The 23,934-nt window shown below is 35.2% G+C and overlaps 1 protein-coding gene across 1 annotated transcript in view; it reads left to right on the top strand.

Moving 5' to 3' along the window:
- The first annotated feature begins 19,419 nt into the window (after positions 1 to 19,419).
- The window catches only part of LOC128213025 (cadherin-23-like), a 63,882-nt gene continuing 59,367 nt past the window's right edge, over positions 19,420 to 23,934 (top strand). Inside the window, exon 1 of the mRNA XM_052918503.1 lies at positions 19,420 to 19,855. The gene's annotated coding sequence lies outside the window, so the exon portion shown is untranslated. The remainder of the gene's footprint in view (positions 19,856 to 23,934) is intronic.

Raw genomic sequence — 23,934 nt, 5'->3', positions numbered from 1 at the left:
GTATGTTCCCTTGATGAAATCTCAACACCTTTTAAAAGTAGGTCACATTTGGTTAAAAACTAGGTCAACAGGTCAGATCTTTGGAACCCAGTATAGACATCATAATATTTGGTCCAATATTCATGGAACTTGTTTCACTTGATGAACTCTTGGACAAATTTAAGACTATGTCACTTGTGATCAAACATTAGGTCACTAGGTCAAATCCTGTATGTTTTGTCTGGAACCATGTCATTGGAACAATATCTTGGTAGGGACTGGTTAGATTATGTTCAAATTTGTCAACCACATGTAACACTCAATCGCATGGAAAAGTGGGTCAAGGGGGTCAAAAATAAGGTCAAATCTTTAAAAAATTCTTTGGAACACGCTAGAGGCATTATATTTGGTCCACTAGTCATCAAACTTAATCAGAATGTTTTTCCTTGATAAACTCCAGGATAAATTTAAAACAGGGTCACATGAGATAAAAAATTTGGTCACTCGGTCAAATCTTATAATATTATATTTCACTCACCTGTGCATGTAGTGCTGAGGGCGATCAGGGTGAGCTTTTCCAACCATCTGGCGTTCGTTGACAATTGCTTCTAACGACATCTCCTCCTAAACTGCCTGGCCACTTGAAATGAAACTTCCCTTGGATGTTCCTTGGAAGGAACAATAACTAGAACAGTGTGACCTATGGCTTTGACACTTTATTGGTAGTCTTGTTATTGTTTTGGGGGTTTTGACCTAAAAACACTATAACTCAAACAGGGTTGGATTGAGGACTACAAAGCTTTATTGGTTGGTCAAGATAAAACTTATTGTTTTGGGGTTGTGTGTTCGAGCCCCACACCTGGCACACTTTTTCTCTTCTATCATTACTTATAAGTTTTGGAAACGAAATTTCGGCTTTAACCAGGTATACTTCAGGGAGTACTTTGATTTCGATTTTTTTTTTTTTTTAAATGGCCTGAAAATGATGTTTAACTTCAAGACTTAGGGGATACAGGCCAATGTTTTAACATTATAAGTGCAAATAAGATGATGTGCACCTTATTTATTTATTCAAATGTGTTCAGATACCTTTGAAGGTGCACCATTTTATCCATGTTGTTCGCAAATGTTTGGCATGGGCAGCGGACACCCTTCCCCACCCCTTGTTGCACATATTCTACAGTTTTTAAACAATCCTGGGTGGAGTACTGGAATTTTGCCTTATCTATGCCCCTGGAAATGGCTATAAACATGAAATATATCTACATGTATTCTGATTTATCAAGTATCTGTATGGTATAAGAAAATATTGTATCAGCATATAGTTTGGATTTCTAATCAGCCAATATGCTAAAAATAGGTTTACTGATAAGCACAGTCCATACGTAGCGTATTGCGTGATAAACGGTTAGTCTGACCCCTAAAATGAATAGGTAGAATAAAATGAACTGATTAATCGCCCGTCAAACTTGTGTGGATGTATGATAGGCCATTGGATGTAGTGAGAAAGTGTGTATTTATACTAATAATGTAATAAACTAACAAACATTAATTTTCTTCCAACCATTTCATCAAACCTCGCATAAAATTTACATGTGATGTTTGATGAATTGGCTTAACGGAAAGTTGTTTGACAAGATAATAGAAACTACCCTGGTTCTTTATGTTAACAACTCTGCTTATGGCACGCAGATGTTTAGACAAAGATTTTAATTTCAAGCTGCTTTTTATAAAATCCCTCCGATTTATGAAATCCAGAGTAATTCTACCTTTTCAATTATTCACTACCCATATAATTATTTTAACTCCTTTAAATAATGGCTAAAATTTCTCTTTCAGTTCTTTTAAATTCTTTGCAAAAATTGAAAAATAATTGTTTACTGGCATGGATTCCATGATTAGTTTGGTTTTATTCAATTGTAGGCATTTTGTCATTGTTGTCTTCTTTTGATGTGAAGCCATTTGGACCAAATTTTTAATTTGTTATGAAGTCATAATGATATAATTTTGTCTTTTGTATTTGAAAATTCTTCAAATGTTCACCAATTCAATTTAAATGTTTCCTGTTCTGTCCTACTGTATGTTTCTGTTCAAATTTTAGATTTAAATAAAAGTCGAGTAATCTGTGATCACAAAAACAGTGATGATATTGTTGCAGTACTGATCCAACTCTCCTTGATTTTTAGCTCATTTGTTCATTAAAGGAAAATGTTGATGTATTGCCAAAGCCTTGGTGTTGTTTGCATGGCTGTAATAGCAAAATTGAACCTTGGCCATTCTAAATTTTTTTTCAAGATATTCACATGTCACTGGTACACATGAGACCATAAATTAAATATACAGTTGTATAGCAAGGCCCATAACTACAGCTGTATAGCAAGGCCCATAACTACAGCTGTATAGCAAGGCCCATAACTACAGATGTATAGCAAGGCCAATAACTACAGCTGTATAGCAAGGCCCATAACTACACTTGTATAGCAAGGCCAATAACTACACTTGTATAGCAAGGCCAATAACTACAGCTGTATAGCAAGGCCAATAACTACACTTGTATAGCAAGGCCCATAACTACAGCTGTATAGCAAGGCCAATAACTACACTTGTATAGCAAGGCCCATAACTACAGCTGTATAGCAAGGCCAATAACTACTGTTGTATAGCAAGGCCCATAACTACAGCTGTATAGCAAGGCCCATAACTACAGCTGTATAGCAAGGCCAATAACTACAGCTGTATAGCAAGGCCCATAACTACAGCTGTATAGCAAGGCCCATAACTACAGATGTATAGCAAGGCCAATAACTACAGCTGTATAGCAAGGCCCATAACTACTGTTGTATAGCAAGGCCCATAACTACAGCTGTATAGCAAGGCCCATAACTACAGCTGTATAGCAAGGCCCATAACTACAGCTGTATAGCAAGGCCAATAACAACACTTGTATAGCAAGGCCCATAACTACAGCTGTATAGCAAGGCCCATAACTACAGCTGTATAGCAAGGCCCATAACTACAGCTGTATAGCAAGGCCAATAACTACAGTTGTATAGCAAGGCCCATAACTACAGCTGTATAGCAAGGCCCATAACTACAGCTGTATAGCAAGGCCCATAACTACAGATGTATAGCAAGGCCAATAACTACAGCTGTATAGCAAGGCCCATAACTACACTTGTATAGCAAGGCCAATAACTACAGCTGTATAGCAAGGCCAATAACTACAGCTGTATAGCAAGGCCCATAACTACAGCTGTAGAGCAAGGCCCATAACTACAGCTGTATAGAAAGGCCAATAACTACAGCTGTAGAGGAAGGCCCATAACTACAGCTGTATAGCAAGGCCAATAACTACAGTTGTATAGCAAGGCCAATAACTACAGATGTATAGCAAGGCCAATAACTACAGATGTATAGCAAGGCCAATAACTACTGTTGTATAGCAAGGCCCATAATTACAGCTGTATAGCAAGGCCAATAACTACTGTTGTATAGCAAGGCCAATAACTACAGATGTATAGCAAGGCCAATAACTACAGATGTATAGCAAGGCCAATAACTACATTTGTATAGCAAGGCCAATAACTACAGATGTATAGCAAGGCCAATAACTACACTTGTATAGCAAGGCCAATAACTACACTTGTATTGCAAGGCCCATAAATACAGGTGTAGAGCAAGGCCCATAAATACAGCTGTAGAGCAAGGCCCATAAATACAGCTGTATAACAAGGCCCATAACTACACTTGTATAGCAGGGCCCATAACTACAGCTTCAATAATTGCAAAGGTATGCCCCTTGTTTGTCTGAAAAGATACCCAGACAAGCATTGATGTTGAACTCTGCAAGGCTCTTGGCTACTTGCATTATTTGAGATATTCACATACTACTTAATATACAATGAATATATATGTGTGTTCATATATGTAGCAAGGCCCATTTCTTTGGATTAGATAACTGACTAGTTATCTCCCTCAATTTACTGAGAAAAACGGATAAATTTGAAATAGTTTTTTGAGTAAAATAAATTCTTCATCTGATTTGGACTGAATGGTATCATAGCTAGGTCACACATGTATGATGTATGGTCTTTGGATGTGGAAGGAATATTAAGTGCAATGAATGGCAACTTTCATAGTTATTTTGCAAGCAGTCCATATTGTATGGAATTATTTTTCGTGTGATTAAAATTATTCAGATATACAAAATTTAGGGAGCCTTAAATGTTCTGTTTCCCTCGGCAGAATAAGGCAAACATGTGCATTATTGGTTATATGTTCATATAAAGATCTAGAGAAGGTTAAAACACATAAATACAGATCAGAGCCTGCCTAACCTTGAAATGTGCAGTGCTGAGCAATTTGCATTAGTCTGGAAATAGGCAACAAACAGTTTGGAAATGCATGGACAAACTGATATTTGAAAAACAAAAACAGCCTAGGATGCTGTAGGTATTTATTCTGCAATATGATGATGCATTTCTGGTATATTGTACTGATATGTATAAGCTTTAATTTACATTTATGTGAATCCAATAATTGTGTTTTATTCCCGGTCTTGCCATTTTCATGTTAAGTTACTGATGCTGAACAATATCTGTTATAAATCCCATCAATATTCATGGTAGTTGGTGGCTTTCTATAGAACCAACATGACAGCATTATTACAGCGGTGGTTATTTATTTGTTATGCCTCCAATACTAACAAGCAATTATGACATATTTTCAGAATAATTATTGTAAGTACTGTAAATGGTGCTGTAAATGGCCTAATCTACAGCTTCAATTTCTACCGTATCTGCAACTTTTAGAAATATTTTCACTTCTTGTACATGAATCTTGTTTATGGACAAATAAGCTGTTGTTCCTGGCAAATCTGTTAATTCAGTTAAATGTGACGTCACAAGAAAAATGTAAAGACTATGAAATCTGAAATTGTATCTCATTTTCTTTTCTTGATACTCTTGATGGTCTTTTCGGCCACTTGTTTCCAATATTTATAATTCACTTTTGAGCTGACATTTATACAAAAAATAAAAAAAGTTGTTAAAATGGTAAATTTGTGAGAGTGCAGCTTTAAGGTCATCGTTAACAACATCATCGTTAACTTTCAAAGCTTTACTGCTATGGAAGTTTATTGGATACACTTGTAATCTGTAGTATTTTTAACAAGATATAAAAACTATTTCTCGTGTACTTTTTTTATTTAAATAGATGAGCACACAAATATTTCACGTTTAAAGTTACCAAGTTCTTGTTAAACATGTTGTTAACATTCACTAACTTCTAAACAAGTGGTCCAATAAAAGCAAATTAAACAAAAATAATGGATGATTGAGTATGATCATGGTAAAAGTGGTAAATCCATGCTGCTGTGAAGAAGTTTAGAATAATAAAAACATATTGGTCAATGACTTTTCATAATTTAATTTCATTGAAATAATCTTTCATTGAAAATAAATTATGAAAAGCAATTTACTTTCTGCCTCTTATTGTATCAGGTCAGAAATCTTTGGTAAGCCTTTATAACAAAAATAAATATTTATTTGTAATTTAAAGAGTTACATTCCATATTTTGAGTATTTTACCAAATCTGAAGTGGCAATTCCGATTTAACCTCTGATTGTAATTGGTACTGAGTACTTGTCTTTTGTGAAATTGATTAATGTTATTTTAACATGAATTTGATAAGTGCATAAGTAATAAATGAATTTCACATTGCCAAGTTCTCAAGCCTTTTCACAACCTTGAAACTTCACATGAATCATAGAAAACCATTTATATTTCAGATGATCTTTTCAAGCATTCAAGCACCCTGACATGACCTGTCGAATAACTCCTTTGAAATCGGATGAAGTATGAAAATGAAGGGGCGGAAAGCAGCAGGAGTTACCAAGTCTGGATATTGGCAGAAGTTTGGAAATGGACAAACTAACTGAATTTTAAAATGAAAATTGTCTAGGAATTGGTAGGTATTACATGGGCATGTATAGTTTATATGGTCTGGGATTAAGCAATGGGCATTAGGTTCTAAAAAAAACGAACTAAGGAAGGCTTTTCAAAACAGTGGTTATTGCGACTTCTGATTGCATGGTACATTAATCTGAGTTTGTCTTGCTTAGAGGGTAAAAATGAGAGTGGTCTAGTGGTAGAGGTGTACGCCTTTCAACCATCAGGTTGTGGGTTACTTTCCAATGGGATACCATAATGCACCAGTCAATTGTAGCGTGACGGCCCCCCCAGGTCCGGGCAATAGCGGGGACTTTGACTTTCGGTCCAGCCAAGCCTGGGTAAAACCCCCGCCCTGCATGGACAAACTGCTGGTAAAATCCTTGCCAAATGCCCCTTTGCCACAGGGACCCTAGTTAAGGCCTATTCTCTGCTATTTTTGGCGCGAAGACAAAACCACCACATTTGCCCGGCACTGCGGGTCCACCTGAAAGGTAAAAACACAGCCCATTTCCCCCGCTATCCCTGGTATACACCCATACCTGAGGGCCCATGGTTACAATTGACTGGTGCATATTAAGTTAATAGGATTATTATAATTAAGTCTTGCTTTCTCAGAAAAAACACACTTATATAATGCACCAGCCAATTGTAACCACGGCCCCCCCAGGTCTGGGGAATAGCGGGGACTTTTACTTTCGGTCCAGCCAAGCCCGGGTAAGATCCCCGTCCTGCTGGGACAAACTGCTGGTAAAATCCCCGCCAAATGCCCCCTCACCACAGGGATTCCAAGTAAGGCCCATTCCCGGCCATTTTTGGTGCAAAAACAAAACCACCCCATTCGGCCGGCACTGCGGGTCCACCTGAAAGGTAAAAACACGGCCCATTTCCCCGGCTATCCCTGGTATACCCCCGGACCTGGGGGGGGGGGCGTGGTTACAATTGACTGGTGCATAATCAGTGTCATTTAATCCACAGTTAAACCAATAGAACAAGAATTTAAATGCGTTAAAGTTTTTATGACAATGGAAAGATTTATTTATTGTAAATTAGCAATATAATGCCCTGGTGAATTGTACTGGTATGTACTAGCATTGATTAATATGGCCTAAAAAAAAATTGTTTGGTTAGGGTTACATCCTTAAAAAAAATAGGTAGGGTAGGTAGGCTTTTTTTTTTTTTTTATTTTTTTTTTTATTAGGTTTTATATAAGAATATAATTTTCATCATTGGAGAATGGTGTTAAAGCTATCTTCTGTACAAGCATTTAAGGTTTAAACTTAATATTAAAAAGCAATTAAAAAAAAACGAAATTTTTTTATTTTTTTTTTTTTTTTTTTTTAGTTTTTCATTTTTTTTTCAAACAGACATTTTTAGAGAATATCACTTCTTATTCATGATTTTCTACTGTGAATGGTAGAATTATCTCTTCTGACAAACCTGTTCATTCTATTAAATGGCAAAGGAGGATATGTTTTGTATAAATGATGTATTTTTAATAGCACCTGGTATGAGGTCAGTCTGTATCTGCAGCCAACACATTCTCTTTGTGAAATCATATTGGCCAAATTATGAACAATAATTTATTGATACATGTATAATGAACAACATAAAAAAAGGAAACAGGAGGATTTTTTTTAGGATGTTACCTGTTTTGACATGAAACATCAACTATTTCTTCTGAAGTTAGTAAGTTTGGTATCCTATCATAGGGTACTGAGTCAACCATCAACTTGTTATTTTTAGCTCACCTGAGCAAAAAAGTGCTCAAGGAGAGCTATAAGGATCGGGCTTTGTCTGTCATCTATACGTACATCCATCAACAATTGCTTGAAAGACCTTTTCCCTGAAACCATCAGGCCAACTGGACGAAACTTCACAGGAAGCTTCCTAGGGTGAACTTACAAGATACAACAAGACGTCTCCATTGACTTACAACTTCAATATTCATGACAAAAAAACATCTCCTTTAACTTCTGAGTCAAATTTATTGAAACTTCACAGGAAGCTTTGGTCGGTGCCCATCTACAAAAAAAATACAACAAGTTGTCTCTATTGACCTACAACAACAACAACAACAACAACAAATGTCTGACATCTGTTTTGCGTTCTGAGGTGTTAATGGATTAATTGTAAAAAAAAAAAAAGTTTTATGCAGAGTGAAAATTCCATATTGTTAAAATCTTAAAGTTTTAAAACTCTACTCCAGATGCAAGCAAGGGCAGCAGAACTTGCCACATTGTCTCACTTGCTATTGTAGGTCACATTGGAACTATTATCTATCTCAAGTAACAAAAGAAGAGATTTTTAACTTTATGAATTCTACAAACTAGTCATTTCTTAGGTATTTTTATAGACTTGTAGGTTTAAGTAATAATTATATTACTTAAGTTGGTAGAATTACAATTACATTGTTTTTTTTCCAAATATTGAATTTAATAAACATACTTATTCCATTGAACTAGACCATTGTACCAAATTGAACAGAATTCAGAAGCTTACATAGCCACTACTTTTATGTTGAAAATTGAATATTGACAATAAGTCACCTCAATTTATGCTATGGAGGGCACAAATCCCAAGCACTCTACTTGTGTGTTGTATTTTCTTAAATAATACACCGTTCTTAAGATGTTTTGCTAATTTTTGACAAGAAGATACAACATGCAGAAACACATGGGTGTTTTTGGTTAGAACTGAAATGAAAACGAAATAACATCTAAAACTTGATCCCTCCCCCCCCCCCCCCCCCCCCAATGTTCTATATGTTGATCTGTGTGTGTTGGTACCAGAGCTTGGAAAATGTTGATGCCTTACAGGTATGGTTTTGCCCAACATTGTCTAGTGGTTCTCTACCAAGATTGTTGAAATTAAGCCCCTGTCACCACGATCTGGGGTCACCTATTTTAAATAAAGACGTATGAGGAATCCTTTTAAAATCTTTTCAGCTGCAACCAGACGTTTGACCAAGTTTGTGGGGTCAAAACTGGGCCACCCTGGGTGTTTCAAGTTTTTGATATTTGAAGTTTGGCGTCAATGTAGTCCACAGATGACCGTGTCTATGACCTTTTGATCTACTTGCTTATTTTGAAGCAACAGCAATGAAATTTGGACCATTTCTGCATTTTTGATAACAAATATCAATGTTTTCCTTTGATGATCATGACTGTGACCTTTGACCTACTTTCTTATTTCTGAAGCTACACCAGAGAAATTTGGACCATGTGTGCAGTTTTGTATGTATTAATATCTATTTTTTTTGTGTGATTGAATGACCTTGACCTACCTTTTGACCTACTTTTTTATTTATGAAGCAACATCAATGAAATATGGACCACATGTGCAGCTTTGCAAACAAATATCAATACTGACATTATAGCTCATCATTTTACCTACTTTCTTATTTTTAAAGCTACTGTCATGAAATTAGGACTATATGTACAGTTTTGAAAACAAATATCAAATTTGGTATGTCTAATCGTCCTACACCAAGGTTTTTCAAATTATGCCCCTGGGTTCAAATAGGCCCTGCACGAGGAACACCTGTGTTACATAGAGGCAAAAAGGGAAAAAGAAACTTCTTGTCTAAAACAGAGCTAAGATATTTGGTTTGTAACATTGTCTTTTTAAAACAAAGGGTTAAAACTTTAACTTAGGTCAGTGATTTAAGACTATCATGGCCCTCTTGTTCAAAAATGACAAAAGAAGAAATTATTGAAAAATTACAAAATAATCAGAGGGCTTCTATGTCATTTTTTTTTATTCATTTTGTCCATAAATGAGTTGAATCACTTTTAATCTTTAACAAAACTGAATTTCCAGCAAATCTCCTTTTTTTCAAAATTCATTAGAGAAGTATGCCCCTGGGTTCAAATAGGCCCTGCACGAGGAACACCTGTGTTACATAGAGGCAAAAAGGGAAAAAGAAACTTCTTGTCTAAAACAGAGCTAAGATATTTGGTTTGTAACATTGTCTTTTTAAAACAAAGGGTTAAAACTTTAACTTAGGTCAGTGATTTAAGACTATCATGGCCCTCTTGTTCAAAAATGACAAAAGAAGAAATTATTGAAAAATTACAAAATAATCAGAGGGCTTCTATGTCATTTTTAGCTCCACTGGCCGAAGGCCATGGAGCTTATGTCGTCACAGATTGTCCGTCGTGAGTGCGTGCGTGCGTGGGTGCGTGCGTGCGTGCGTAAACTTTTACTTTAAACGACATCTCCTCTGAAACTGATAAGCGGATTTTGACAAAACTTCACAGGAATGTTCCTTTGGTGGTCCTTTACCAAAATTGCTCAAATGGTTCCGGTCCATTGCACAATATGGCCGCCAGAGCTAAAAATAGCAAAATCTTTAAACGACATCTCCTCTGAAACGGTTCGGCAGATTTTGATGAAACTTGACAGTAATGTTCCTTGGGTGGTCCTTTATTAAAATTGCTCAAATGGTACTGGTCCATTGCACAATATGGCCGCCACAGCTAAAAATAGCAAAATCTTTAAACGACATCTCCTCTGAAACGGATAGGCAGATTTTGATGAAACTTGACAGAATTGTTCCTTGGGTGGTCCTTAACCAAAATTGCTCAAATGGTTCCGGTCCGCTGCACAACATGGCTGCCAGGGCAAAAAAATAGAAAAACCTTTAAAGAACATCTTCTCAGAAACCGATGATCAGATTTTGATGAAACTTAACAGAAATGTTCCTTGGATGGTCCTTTATCAAATTTGCTTCAATGGTTTCGGTCCACTGCACAAGATGGCCCCCAGAGGTAAAAATAGAAAAACCTTTAAACGACTTCTCCTCAGAAACCGATGATTGTATTGCAATGAAACTTGACAGAAATGTTACTTGGGTAGTCCTTAACCAAAATAGCCCAAACAGTTCTGGTCTGCTGCACAACATGGGCACCAGAGCTAAGAATAGAAAAAAAAGTTAAACTACATCTTCTCAGAAACCGATTATCAGATTTTGATGAAACTTTACATAAATGTTCATCGGGATGCCCTTTAACCAAAATTGCCCAAATGGTTCCGGTCCGCTGCACAACATGGCTGCGAGAGTTAAAAATAGAAAAACCTTTAAGGACTTCTCGTCCGCAGTCTTCACGAAAAACATTTTAACCTACTAGCCAGTTGGACTAGCATAATGGCATATTTTACTAGTCCGAATGACAATCTAGTAGTCCGACTATTTTGCCACATTATAAAACTGTATGCTTGAGGTAAATACCTATTTCAATTGAGCAGCTTGCAGTTTGAGTAAACATTTCTTTATTATGATGCTCATGCAGTGATAGGGAGTGACATCCTTCTGTTGGGAATAGTGCTCCTTGTTTTTCAGAACCTATGGGTACTATGTAAAAACAAAAGGCATCTTGCTTGAATAGACTGTAATAATATCAACATGGTTAGAAAAGAAATGCCATGCTTTAATAGCTTTGATTACATTTTACTACTGAATTACCTCCCTTTAATAGAAAAAAAAATAATGTCTTAATTTTTCACGTATAGCATCTTTAAATAATTTTTAAACAATAATAATTTATGAGTAAACATATAAGCATAAAGTTCTCACAAAAAGATCAATTTAAAAACCTTACATTTATACATAGGAAAATATATATAGACTGAACATTAATTTTCGTTTAAGCGACATTCTGAAAGTTTATGAAACAGCTATTTTTAGTAACTTAAATGGCCGAAAAGTGTAAGTGAAACACCAAGTCCGATTCTATCTCGTCAGTTCTTGTTCAGGTTAGATATTTGCTTCATAATCTATTCAGATTAAATGTTAACCGATGATCAGATTTTGATGAAACTTGACAGAAATGTTCCTTGGGTGGTCATTAACCAAAATTTGTTAAATGGTTCCAGTCCACTGCACACCATGGCTGCCAGAGCTAAAAAATAAAAAAAACTTTATACGACTTGTCGTCGAAACCGATGACCTTTTTTCGATAAAACTTGACAGAAATGTTTGTTTGGTGCTCCTTTACTCAAATTGCCCAAATCATTTCGGTCCACTGCACAACATGGCAGCCAGAGCTATTAAAGTAAAAATTTTTTTTAAATAACTTCTCCTCAAAAATTGATGATTGTATTTCTATGAAACTTGACGAAAATGTTTGTTAGGTGGTCTTTGCTTGAACCTTTTGGCCAGTGGAGCACAGGCACTGATGTGCCTCTTGTTTTTATTCATTTTGTCCATAAATGAGTTGAATCACTTTTAATCATTAACAAAACTGAATTTCCAGCAAATCTCCTTTTTTAGCTCCACTGGCCGAAGGCCATGGAGCTTATGTCGTCACAGATTGTCCGTCGTGAGTGCGTGCGTGCGTGCGTAAACTTTTACTTTAAACGACATCTCCTCTGAAACTGATAAGCGGATTTTGACAAAACTTCACAGGAATGTTCCTTTGGTGGTCCTTTACCAAAATTGCTCAAATGGTTCCGGTCCATTGCACAATATGGCCGCCAGAGCTAAAAATAGCAAAATCTTTAAACGACATCTCCTCTGAAACGGTTCAGCAGATTTTGATGAAACTTGACAGTTATGTTCCTTGGGTGGTCCTTTATTAAAATTGCTCAAATGGTTCTGGTCAATAGCACAATATGGCCGCCACAGCTAAAAATAGCAAAATCTTTAAACGACATCTCCTCTGAAACGAATAGGCAGATTTTGACAACTTCACAGGAATGTTCCTTTGGTGGTCCTTTACCAAAATTACTCAAATGGTTCCGGTCCATTGCACAATATGGCCGCCAGAGCTAAAAATAGCAAAATCTTTAAACGACATCTCCTCTGAAACGGTTCGGCAGATTTTGATGAAACTTGACAGTAATGTTCCTTGGGTGGTCCTTTATTAAAATTGCTCAAATGGTACTGGTCCATTGCACAATATGGCCGCCACAGCTAAAAATAGCAAAATCTTTAAACGACATCTCCTCTGAAACGGATAGGCAGATTTTGATGAAACTTGACAGAATTGTTCCTTGGGTGGTCCTTAACCAAAATTGCTCAAATGGTTCCGGTCCGCTGCACAACATGGCTGCCAGGGCAAAAAAATAGAAAAACCTTTAAAGAACATCTTCTCAGAAACCGATGATCAGATTTTGATGAAACTTAACAGAAATGTTCCTTGGATGGTCCTTTATCAAATTTGCTTCAATGGTTTCGGTCCACTGCACAAGATGGCCCCCAGAGGTAAAAATAGAAAAACCTTTAAACGACTTCTCCTCAGAAACCGATGATCGTATTGCAATGAAACTTGACCGAAATGTTACTTGGGTAGTCCTTAACCAAAATAGCCCAAACAGTTCTGGTCTGCTGCACAACATGGGCACCAGAGCTAAGAATAGAAAAAAACGTTAAACTACATCTTCTCAGAAACCGATTATCAGATTTTGATGAAACTTTACATAAATGTTCATCGGGATGCCCTTTAACCAAAATCGCCAAATGGTTCCGGTCCGCTGCACAACATGGCTGCGAGAGTTAAAAATAGAAAAACCTTTAAGGACTTCTCGTCCGCAGTCTTCACGAAAAACATTTTAACCTACTAGCCAGTTGGACCAGCATAATGGCATATTTTACTAGTCCGAATGACAATCTAGTAGTCCGACTATTTTGCCACATTATAAAACTGTATGCTTGAGGTAAATACCTATTTCAATTGAGCAGCTTGCAGTTTGAGTAAACATTTCTTTATTATGATGCTCATGCAGTGATAGGGAGTGACATCCTTCTGTTGGGAATAGTGCTCCTTGTTTTTCAGAACCTATGGGTACTATGTAAAAACAAAAGGCATCTTGCTTGAATAGACTGTAATAATATCAACATGGTTAGAAAAGAAATGCCATGCTTTAATAGCTTTGATTACATTTTACTACTGAATTACCTCCCTTTAATAGAAAAAAAAATAATGTCTTAATTTTTCACGTATAGCATCTTTAAATAATTTTTAAACAATAATAATTTATGAGTAAACATATAAGCATAAAGTTCTCACAAAAAGATCAATTTAAAAACCTTACATTTATACATAGGAAAATATATATAGACTGAACATTAATTTTCGTTTAAGCGACATTCTGAAAGTTTATGAAACAGCTATTTTTAGTAACTTAAATGGCCGAAAAGTGTAAGTGAAACACCAAGTCCGATTCTATCTCGTCAGTTCTTGTTCAGGTTAGATATTTGCTTCATAATCTATTCAGATTAAATGTTAACCGATGATCAGATTTTGATGAAACTTGACAGAAATGTTCCTTGGGTGGTCATTAACCAAAATTTGTTAAATGGTTCCAGTCCACTGCACACCATGGCTGCCAGAGCTAAAAAATAAAAAAAACTTTATACGACTTGTCGTCGAAACTGATGACCTTTTTTCGATAAAACTTGACAGAAATGTTTGTTTGGTGCTCCTTTACTCAAATTGCTCAAATCATTTCGGTCCACTGCACAACATGGCAGCCAGAGCTATTAAAGTAAAAAAATTTTTTAAATAACTTCTCCTCAAAAATTGATGATTGTATTTCTATGAAACTTGACGAAAATGTTCGTCTTAGCTTGAACCTTTTGGCCAGTGGAGCACAGGCACTGATGTGCCTCTTGTTTCAAAATTCATTAGAGAAGTTAAGTGGAATTTTGTATTCAACTTGTTCATTTTACAATGATTGTGAAACAAGTTATTTCAACATTATATTAATCTCCTCTCATTGGCACAATATTTCACTAGAGGGTGGTCTTCAAAACTGGTTCTTTATCTCCAATATCACCTACCAGTAGGTCAACAACAATGTTTAATAGCTAACAAACTGAACTTTGAGGATGCAATGGCTGCAAATTGGATTGAAATGAGTTCATCACTGCACATGTATTTACAAGTAATATCTATTCACACTGAGTTCAATTAAAAGGCCATTCACTGGCAGTATTTAAAGGCCATTCACTGGCAGTATTTAAAGGCCACTCACTGGCAGTATTTAAAGGCCATTGACTGGCAGTATTTAAAGGCCATTCACTGGCAGTATTTAAAGGCCACTCACTGGCAGTATTTAAAGGCCATTCAGTGGCAGTATTTAAAGGCCATTCACTGGCAGTATTTAAAGGCCATTCACTGGCAGTATTTAAAGGCCATTCACTGGCAGTATTTAAAGGCCACTCACTGGTAGTATTTAAAGGCCACTCACTGGCAGTATTTAAAGGCCATTCACTGGCAGTATTTAAAGGCCACTAACTGGCAGTACTTAAAGGCCATTCACTGGCAGTATTTAAAGGCCATTCACTGGCAGTATTTAAAGGCCATTCACTGGCAGTATTTAAAGGCCATTCACTGGCAGTATTTAAAGGCCATTCACTGGCAGTATTTAAAGGCCATTCACTGGCAGTATTTAAAGGCCATTCACTGGCAGTATTTAAAGGCCATTCACTGGCAGTATTTAAAGGCCATTCACTGGTAGTATTTAAAGGCCATTCACTGGCAGTATTTAAAGGCCATTCACTGGTAGTATTTAAAGGCCATTCACTGGCAGTATTTAAAGGCCATTCACTGGTAGTATTTAAAGGCCATTCACTGGCAGTATTTAAAGGCCATTCACTGGCAGTATTTAAAGGCCACTCACTGGCAGTATTTAAAGGCCATTCAGTGGCAGTATTTAAAGGCCATTCACTGGCAGTATTTAAAGGCCATTCACTGGCAGTATTTAAAGGCCACTCACTGGCAGTGTTTAAAGGCCATTCACTGGCAGTGTTTAAAGGCCACTCACTGGCAGTGTTTAAAGGCCATTCACTGGCAGTGTTTAAAGGCCACTCACTGGCAGTGTTTAAAGGCCATTCACTGGCAGTGTTTAAAGGCCACTCACTGGCAGTATTTAAAGGCCATTCACTGGCAGTATTTAAAGGCCATTCACTGGCAGTATTTAAAGGCCATTCACTGGCAGTATTTAAAGGCCATTCACTGGCAGTATTTAAAGGCCATTCACTGGCAGTATTTAAAGGCCATTCACTGGCAGTGTCACTGCAGCAGTCATTGAAATAAACCCCATTTACAGCAGTAGAGAAAGCAAAAGAATCTAAATGTTCAGGCGTTGTCATTACAAAAGGTTATGGTAAACAGTCATGATTATATACAGTTGAAATGAAAAGCTTTGCAAACATTACAGTTGTCTTTTGCAGTGTCTTTATCATGTTTTCAGAAATAAACAGATAGGTTTTATTATAATTTATTGCTTTTCCGTTGCAAAGAAGTATTTAAAAAAGTCAAATTGCACTTGCAATTTTCTTCAAGGTAATGTGATAGTTAAGCTCTAGGAAGATAATTTGAGCTCAAATGTTTTTAAGTGCAAGATACATTAAGGAGAGACAATCTGAGCTTAAAGGATTATTTAAGTTTCAGTTACTTTCAAAGCTTAAACTCTCATTGAAGGGTAGTCTAAATTCAGGCAGGGTTGGGCTGGGGGATGGGGGCAATATGAGCTTAAAAGCTTATCTAAGGGCTAAGGGTGCTATTTTGAGGGGAAATCATTTTTTAATGGTTGGGCAGCAATTTTAGTTTAAAGGATATGTTCATCTCAGGGGAGAAAAAAGCTTATTTAACATGGGTTAACATGCTGGAGCCTAAAGGTATATTTAAGGGTATTATTAAGCTTACGGCGGGGTGGGGAGGAGAACATTCAAACCTAAAGCCTTATCAAAGACTAGGTTATATTCAAGGAAGGCAATTTCTTTTTTTTAATAAAAAGTCTTATTCGTAGTGTAGTAATTTTAAAGGGGGATAACAATATTTCAATAAAATTATGTTTTGCTGGTGCTCTATGAAAATGCAAATTAGATTATAGATGCAAACTTTATTACATTTTAAATTATGATTTATGTTAGGGAAACTAAAACACAGATTTAATCAAACTGCGGAAGGGAGTAACTCATGTTTAATTTGAAAGGAAAGAAGGAAAGTGCTTCTTTGTTTACTATAACTGCCTTGTTGACTGTGCCAAGTTTTGTGACAAGAGAAATGATTAACGCCAGTTTCTTTCCCTGTCTGAATTTTTTGCTCTGTATTTAGAATCAGTAAATTTATGCGACCCATGCAGTGCTTTAGTTCTGGTTATAAATATGACATTGAGTTTCTTTGTTCTCCATTTTCTTTATTTGTAATAAATCTGACAAGCATAATCATAATTGTGCAATCTCGTTTATTTTGATGCACTAATTAAACTTGGTAAAGATTTGTTACAATTTTTTCGGCAGATTTACTCTTGAGTAACATTTGCCATAAATAATGATGTCATGATTCAAAATATGATCAAGTTACACCTTGAGTCGTTATATTGTTTTACTCCAATGAAACGTCCCTTTGTTTTAAATCTCAAAAATGGTGATTCATCCTTAACAGGTTTTATATAGTCTTTCATCAAAATCGGTCATCTATTACCCCTATTTCAATTAATATTTGGTTGCTTGGGTGATCAACAAGATTTTAACATTTGATCATTTATATTTTCTGTGAGTATTTATTTATAAAATTATTTGTTTGAAGTGTAAGGACTATTTTTATCCATTTATTTTGGAGCAAAACCAAAAATTTGGAAAACTTAAATAATTATAGGGTAACTATTATTACTTTTCATCGTTAACTATATATCGCCTTTATATATTATTGATTCATCATAACCACACATTTATTTAATGGAAAGGCTGACTTTTTTATAATTAAAGGGCTCCTTGATTTAAGCACAGAACATGCAATTTAGCTTCAGAATAATAACTTGCAGTGACTTGCAATTTTATGGGCTGTTTTACACCAATCTCAGTGTGAAGGGTCGGTGGTATGGCCTCCAGATTTGTTGACATTTCTACTTCAAGTTCGCATTGACCAGTAATTATGTCTTTGAATAGCTCGATTTCTTTACTTAGGGCCAATTTGAGTAGTATTCATTGAATATATTTAATGTTACTATACTTTGTAATAGAGATGAGTGAAATATTTGTTTGAATATACAGAATTTCAACAAAATCAAGTTTTTTGGTAAAAGGCTGTTATTCAAGTTTGTTAAATTTTATCTCTGTAGGTATTTGCCGTAATTTATGAGTTTTACCTAGTTTAAAATTTTACAAAAAATGTAGATTTATCTTTCAGAATCTTAAAATTGTCCGAGTCAAATTAAGATAAAGAGATATTTTATAAGTTTTGCAAAAATAATGATAACAACAGAAATATCTTAATACTAATGCATTGGAATTTAAGGAAGGTTTAGCACAATAAAGTAAGAAATAGAGACTGTCTACATCACGTAAACCCATTCCAAATATCAGCATCAAACTAGGAAGTCCCATTACTCTCGCACAAATTTTTCATTAGGTATGCCTTTTTTATTAACTGAGAAATATAGATAGGCGTTGTCATCTGATTGTGTGTGTTGTTGAGCTGTTTTGCCGACAGTCCTTTTGGTCAGACCCATTTGACAAGCATAACCGTCAGATTGTGGTGCTCGTGTAATTACTTCCATTTTTTTCAGACTGATTGAAGAATATACGTACAATGCATTTCGCTTACATTGCATGCATAAGTACAGAGGTTCTTCTGTCTGAGAAAATTCTGACTTATGGCGGGTATATAATTGCTGTAAAATCTCATTTGTGTTCATTTCTATTGTTGTTATAATTCTTACTAATTTTATAGTCAGAATAACATAATGGTCTTTTTGCTGAGGCACACTGCACTTTCCTCGAGGCCTTTAAATTTCATTTCAATTAAAATTCAGAACAAGTTGATAAAATCTATTTAGAAAGTGCATTTCTTTCCAATACAAATGAAATCAGTCAAACAAGGCCTCTTGCTTATACTGATAACAACGTTGTTTGGGAGGGATATACAAATAAAATGAAAATGCATATTTGAACAAGAATACATTTAAATTCCAATATTGTTCTCTTGTCATTCTGCAATTATAATTGTTTTTTTAATTGATGTTTTCCAATGATTTGAAAAGCATTTTTTATCCAAGTGGACACGATTTTGAAAAAGGTACACTTGTACCAAATTGTCAAAATTGAAATTTCAAATTTTAAGATTTTATTAGAAAAAAGAAAAAGAAATATATCTTAATAAAAATGAAGGAATATCATAAGTAAAATTTAAGAAAACTGGCATTTGCATCAGAGTGAAATCACAAAAATTTGTTCATTTGTCTGTTTGTGTCAGAACGTTAGGTGTTATTTGCTCTGAGTTTGCTCAAACTTGTCAGGAATTCCCAAATCTCCAAAACCAAACTGGACCGCAGTAATTTTATTAAAGCTGTGTTTAAGGTTGGATTTAGCATTGTTTTACGAAGATAACAGCATCTACCATAGCCCTTTCTCCTATTCACGTAGGTAGTTTTATCTACCCAATATCGTTGAATTCATACTTGATACTCTTTCACTCTCCGTTATTTAACAACTTACAACAGGCAGTCTGTGTGGCTCCATATACGGAAAGAATCGTGAAACGTAAAACTACTATATCACTGCTTTCAGAATTAATGAAATAAATAAACTTGAGTTTCTTGTTTCTTGATATTTTTATTTGTATTTCAGGAAATATTGGTGATCAGATACCCCTATAGGGTTTAATGAAATTTTCGTGACTATATAAATGTCCCTAGTGAAAGCTAACTTTGGAGACTATAATATGTATCATGTATGGATATTAGAGAAATATATGCAAATTTCGTGAAAATGACAGTGGATGGTTAATATTGATGAAATTCAGTGATAATCAGAATTGAACGGCTACTGTAATGTGCATTGTTTATACGCGGGGTCATTGTTGTGGTATGGACATCGCCTAAGGGCGGAGAAAGCTGGTAGCACTGACGGGAGATTGGTATCTTCGTGATAACAGTGATTTTGTCACCTGGGGAATAAACACACAGTATTGTTCAGGTGAGGACAGGAATAACTGTTGTTTGTGGATTTTATTGCTCTTGAGATTTAATAGGAAGAAAGAAAAAGGTCAGAACCTAAGAAATGTTTCGTCAGTTTTAAAATGTTTTAATATGTCAGAAGCATCTGCCAGTAAGCGTTTTAATATTGAAAAGTATTCTTGTAAAAGTAAGTGATGTCTTCCCATTTTATTTCTCTATGGAAACTTGTTTGGTTATGAATAATTATTGATATTTTTATATTATAAAATAAGTTTTTAATGCGTTTGCTTAGTTAAGATGCTCTGATTAAGTCTGTTTATTGTCTCATGTTTTTTTTATCAAAAAAGTTGGAGTAGTGTGATTGCCATTGTTGAAGATTAAAAATATTAACCTTTGCTTTAATGCAATAAACAATCAAGATATTCAAACAAAACTTGGTACACATGTTGCCAGAGACAGGAGGCAAATGTACAGCAAGGCCCATAACTCTGGCTTGAACAGTTGTTGCCAGAGACAGTATGCAAATGTACAGCAAGGCCCATAACTCTGGCTTGAACAGTTGTTGCCAGAGACAGTATGCAAATGTACAGCAAGGCCCATAACTCTGGCTCCATTTATTATTCAGTCCCCTTGTACAACCATAAAAACAACAATAGATGAGCATTGGTTTTTGTTCTGCGGCATTCTTGTTTCTGTGATATATCAGATCAAGACAATTTCTTTAAAATGTATTTGAAATTTATTTTAACCTTTTTGGTCACCTAATAGAGCGAAATACATTTGATAGGACTACAGTCATTTACAATTGAAAATAAAAAACTTTTTATGATTGTTAATAAAAAACATTTTGTTGGATTTTAAGCTGATCTATTCAGAGAATAAGGAGGGCTAGACTACTCACTCTGGCATCTGTGCCTGCATCGGGTTTTGGGACTTATAACTCCTATACAGTTCATTCTAATCACTTCATACGTCACACAGCTGTTCAGGACTATTAAACAAATAGGTTAGATAACTCCTTATCATCCTAAATACAAATTATGGCCCCTGATTGACTTGGGAACTTGGGTTAAAGTTTAAGGGCACATTGAGACAGGTTAAAAGTCATAGGGCAAGTTGGGATTTTCACTCATAATTCATATATATATCCTTCATACAATTCACTTCATAAATCACATCATAAATGTTGACTGCCATTATACAATTACATTACATAACCTAATGTTATCCTAAGTATAAATTATAGTCCTTGATTTACTTCAAAGTTTTAGGGCAACTTGGCATTTTAATTCACCAATAACTCGTATACCCTTAGTTTACATAACTCTTTAGTATCCTTAATACAAATAATGGCCCTTGATCCACTAAGAAAGTTTGTTTAAGTTTTAGGACAACTTTGGGTTTTAACTTTAATTATGTTAGTTTGATGGATTTTATACTTCACACAGTTGTTCATGGCATCACACCATAAGGTTACATAACTCCATATTATCCTAACTATAAATTATGGCCCTTGATCAAAAGTGTTGTTAAAGTTTTTAGGCAACTAAGGGTTTTAACTCCATTCTCAAATAATGTTCATTTAATTGACTTCATACTTCAAATAGATAGGTTACATAACTCCATATTAACCTATATACAAATTATGACCCTTGATTGTTTTTTTACCCTTTTTTCTTGATAGTGTTTGACAGGCACATATAACATCATTTATGCATTTATTTCTTACACAAAGGGGTTGAGCACTGAGACAGCACTCGTTTTAAAGTTATTTTGTTAAACGTGAAATATTTTCTACGTCAAGCAATTACTTTATTAAAAGGAAACATAAATACTATATTTTACAGGATCATTGATTTGTATATCTAATGGTAAAATAAAGGAAATACAATTATTTTTTACATTTACAATTTAATTGCCAGAGTAATAAAGATATGAGCATTTGATTGTTAACAATTGTTTCCATATTAAGAAAAAATGAAGTAAAATAAAATGTTTTAGCCATTGGCATTTTTATGAAGCCACCTGGTCACAATAAAAAATGTTAATCAATTCTTTATTTGCATTGGTCAATTTGGACAATAAAATCAGTTATTTACAAACACATTCTTAACTTCAGCCATATTTTTCTGATTTCCACTTAAAAATAAGTTATTGAAAGTCATCATATACTCAATGGAAAGCCTTTGAATTGACATTTGAACCTTTTAATAGTTTGATTTGAAATAAGCTGTTTGCTTAATGAACTGAATCATCCAAAAAAGATGAAATTTGAAACATGAATATACCATCTAAGAGGTGTTTGTGATCATCTTTTGAAAACATATTAAATGGATTAATTCACTTCGAAAATGGATTACAAAGTTCAATGATAAGGCTTAATAGTAATGATTTATTTTTCGTTTTTAGCTCTACTGGCCAAAGGCCAGAAGAGCTTATGCGATGGTAATGTGTACATAGTATGTGCATCCGTGCGTCTGTGCGTCTGTAAACAATTCCTTGTTAACATGATACAGTCTTCAGTTTTGATTGTATCTCAATGAAACTTGTACAGTAGTTACATATCCATTAGAGCTCGGTTCCATTCGAAAACCAGCCAGATCTGCCCATGCATGCCTAGATTATGGGCCTTGAAAGTATAAAAAAATGCTATTATTAGCTAAGTCTATTTTGAGCTAAGTTTACATGTCATTGAGTGAAGTCTAATTTTAGCCAAGTTTACATGTAAAGTCACAATTGCTTGTAAATGTTTGTTCAAATTATGCCCCTGGGGTCATAACTGGCCACGCCCAGGGTTCACAGGTTTGGTATACTTAAATTGGGAAATGTTAAAAACCATTTTGTCTGAAACAGCTATGCAGATCCTTGCTATTTTGAACAAGGCTTTGTTTAGTGGTCCACTACCATGGTTGTTCAAATTATGCCCCTTGGGTCAAAACTGGCACTGCCCCGGGGGTCACAAGTTTCCTAGGGACTTATTTAAGAAATATTTTCAAAATTTTCTTGTTTTAAACCACAAGGCCCATACCTTTGATATTTGTTGTGGAGCATCATATGATGACTGTCTAGCAAAACATTTGAAATTATGCCCCTTGGGCAAAAGCTGGCCCCACCTTTTTTGACTTACTTTTTAATTCTACAGCAATGAAATTTTGACCATGTGCACAGTTTTGCAAAGGAGCATCAATGTTGTCCTCGATTGTCCTTGACTTTGACCTTTTGACCAACTTTTTTATTTAGCTACAGAAATGAAATTTTGAACATGAGTACAGTTTAGAAAGCAAATATTTTTTACCCTCAGATTACCTTTACTTGGCACATATTAAAATAGTTCATGCAACTAATCTGCTTGCAACTCTTTCTGTCCTCAGATCTTGAACATGCATTGGTTTTTTAGCTAACCCAAACACAAAACATGCTCTGGATTGAAAATGACCACAAGAGCCATGCCAGTAGAGCATAGGCCCTCTTGGGCCTCTTATTGATTTAAAAGGCAGCCAATTTAACTTTTTAAAAAAATATCAAAAAGAATCCTATACAACGCAAATGTACCGGTAGTAGAACTTGACTTCCCCCCCAAAAAGCAATCCCAAGCTAGCTCTTCGCACAGGTAGCTTAACAAAACACCAACTTTTATTACTATCCATCCATTTTTACTTAAGTTATTGGGAGGAAACCATTTTTCTATTTTTAGTAACAATGGCCATGACCCCTCCTCCCTTAAAAGCCTTGACCTTGACCCCACCTTGCTCAAAAGCAATCCTAAGCTAGCTCTTCAAATAAGCTACATACACATCAACTGTCATTACTATCCATCAATGCTAGCTGAAGTTAAGGGGGAAACCAATGTTTGACACCCTCTGACCGTCAGCCCACCCACCTAAAAACATCCTGTAATTTGACTAAAAAACTTTGGTTTTGAATGTAAGCACATTTATTGGCAATTCAACCAATATGAATGCATAAATGTGCACATGCATGAAACATCAATCAATAGCCAGAAAATTCCCCATTGTATAATAGTATATCATGTGAATATGTAACTATTTAAAATATGAAGTTAAGAACATCCTTTTGGCAATTCAAAGATTTATATTC

Source organism: Mya arenaria, chromosome 2, assembly GCF_026914265.1.
Source record: "Mya arenaria isolate MELC-2E11 chromosome 2, ASM2691426v1".
Lineage (NCBI taxonomy): Eukaryota > Metazoa > Mollusca > Bivalvia > Myida > Myidae > Mya > Mya arenaria.
The sequence above is the reverse complement of the archived record's forward strand: the minus strand, read 5'-3'. Positions and strand labels throughout refer to the sequence as shown.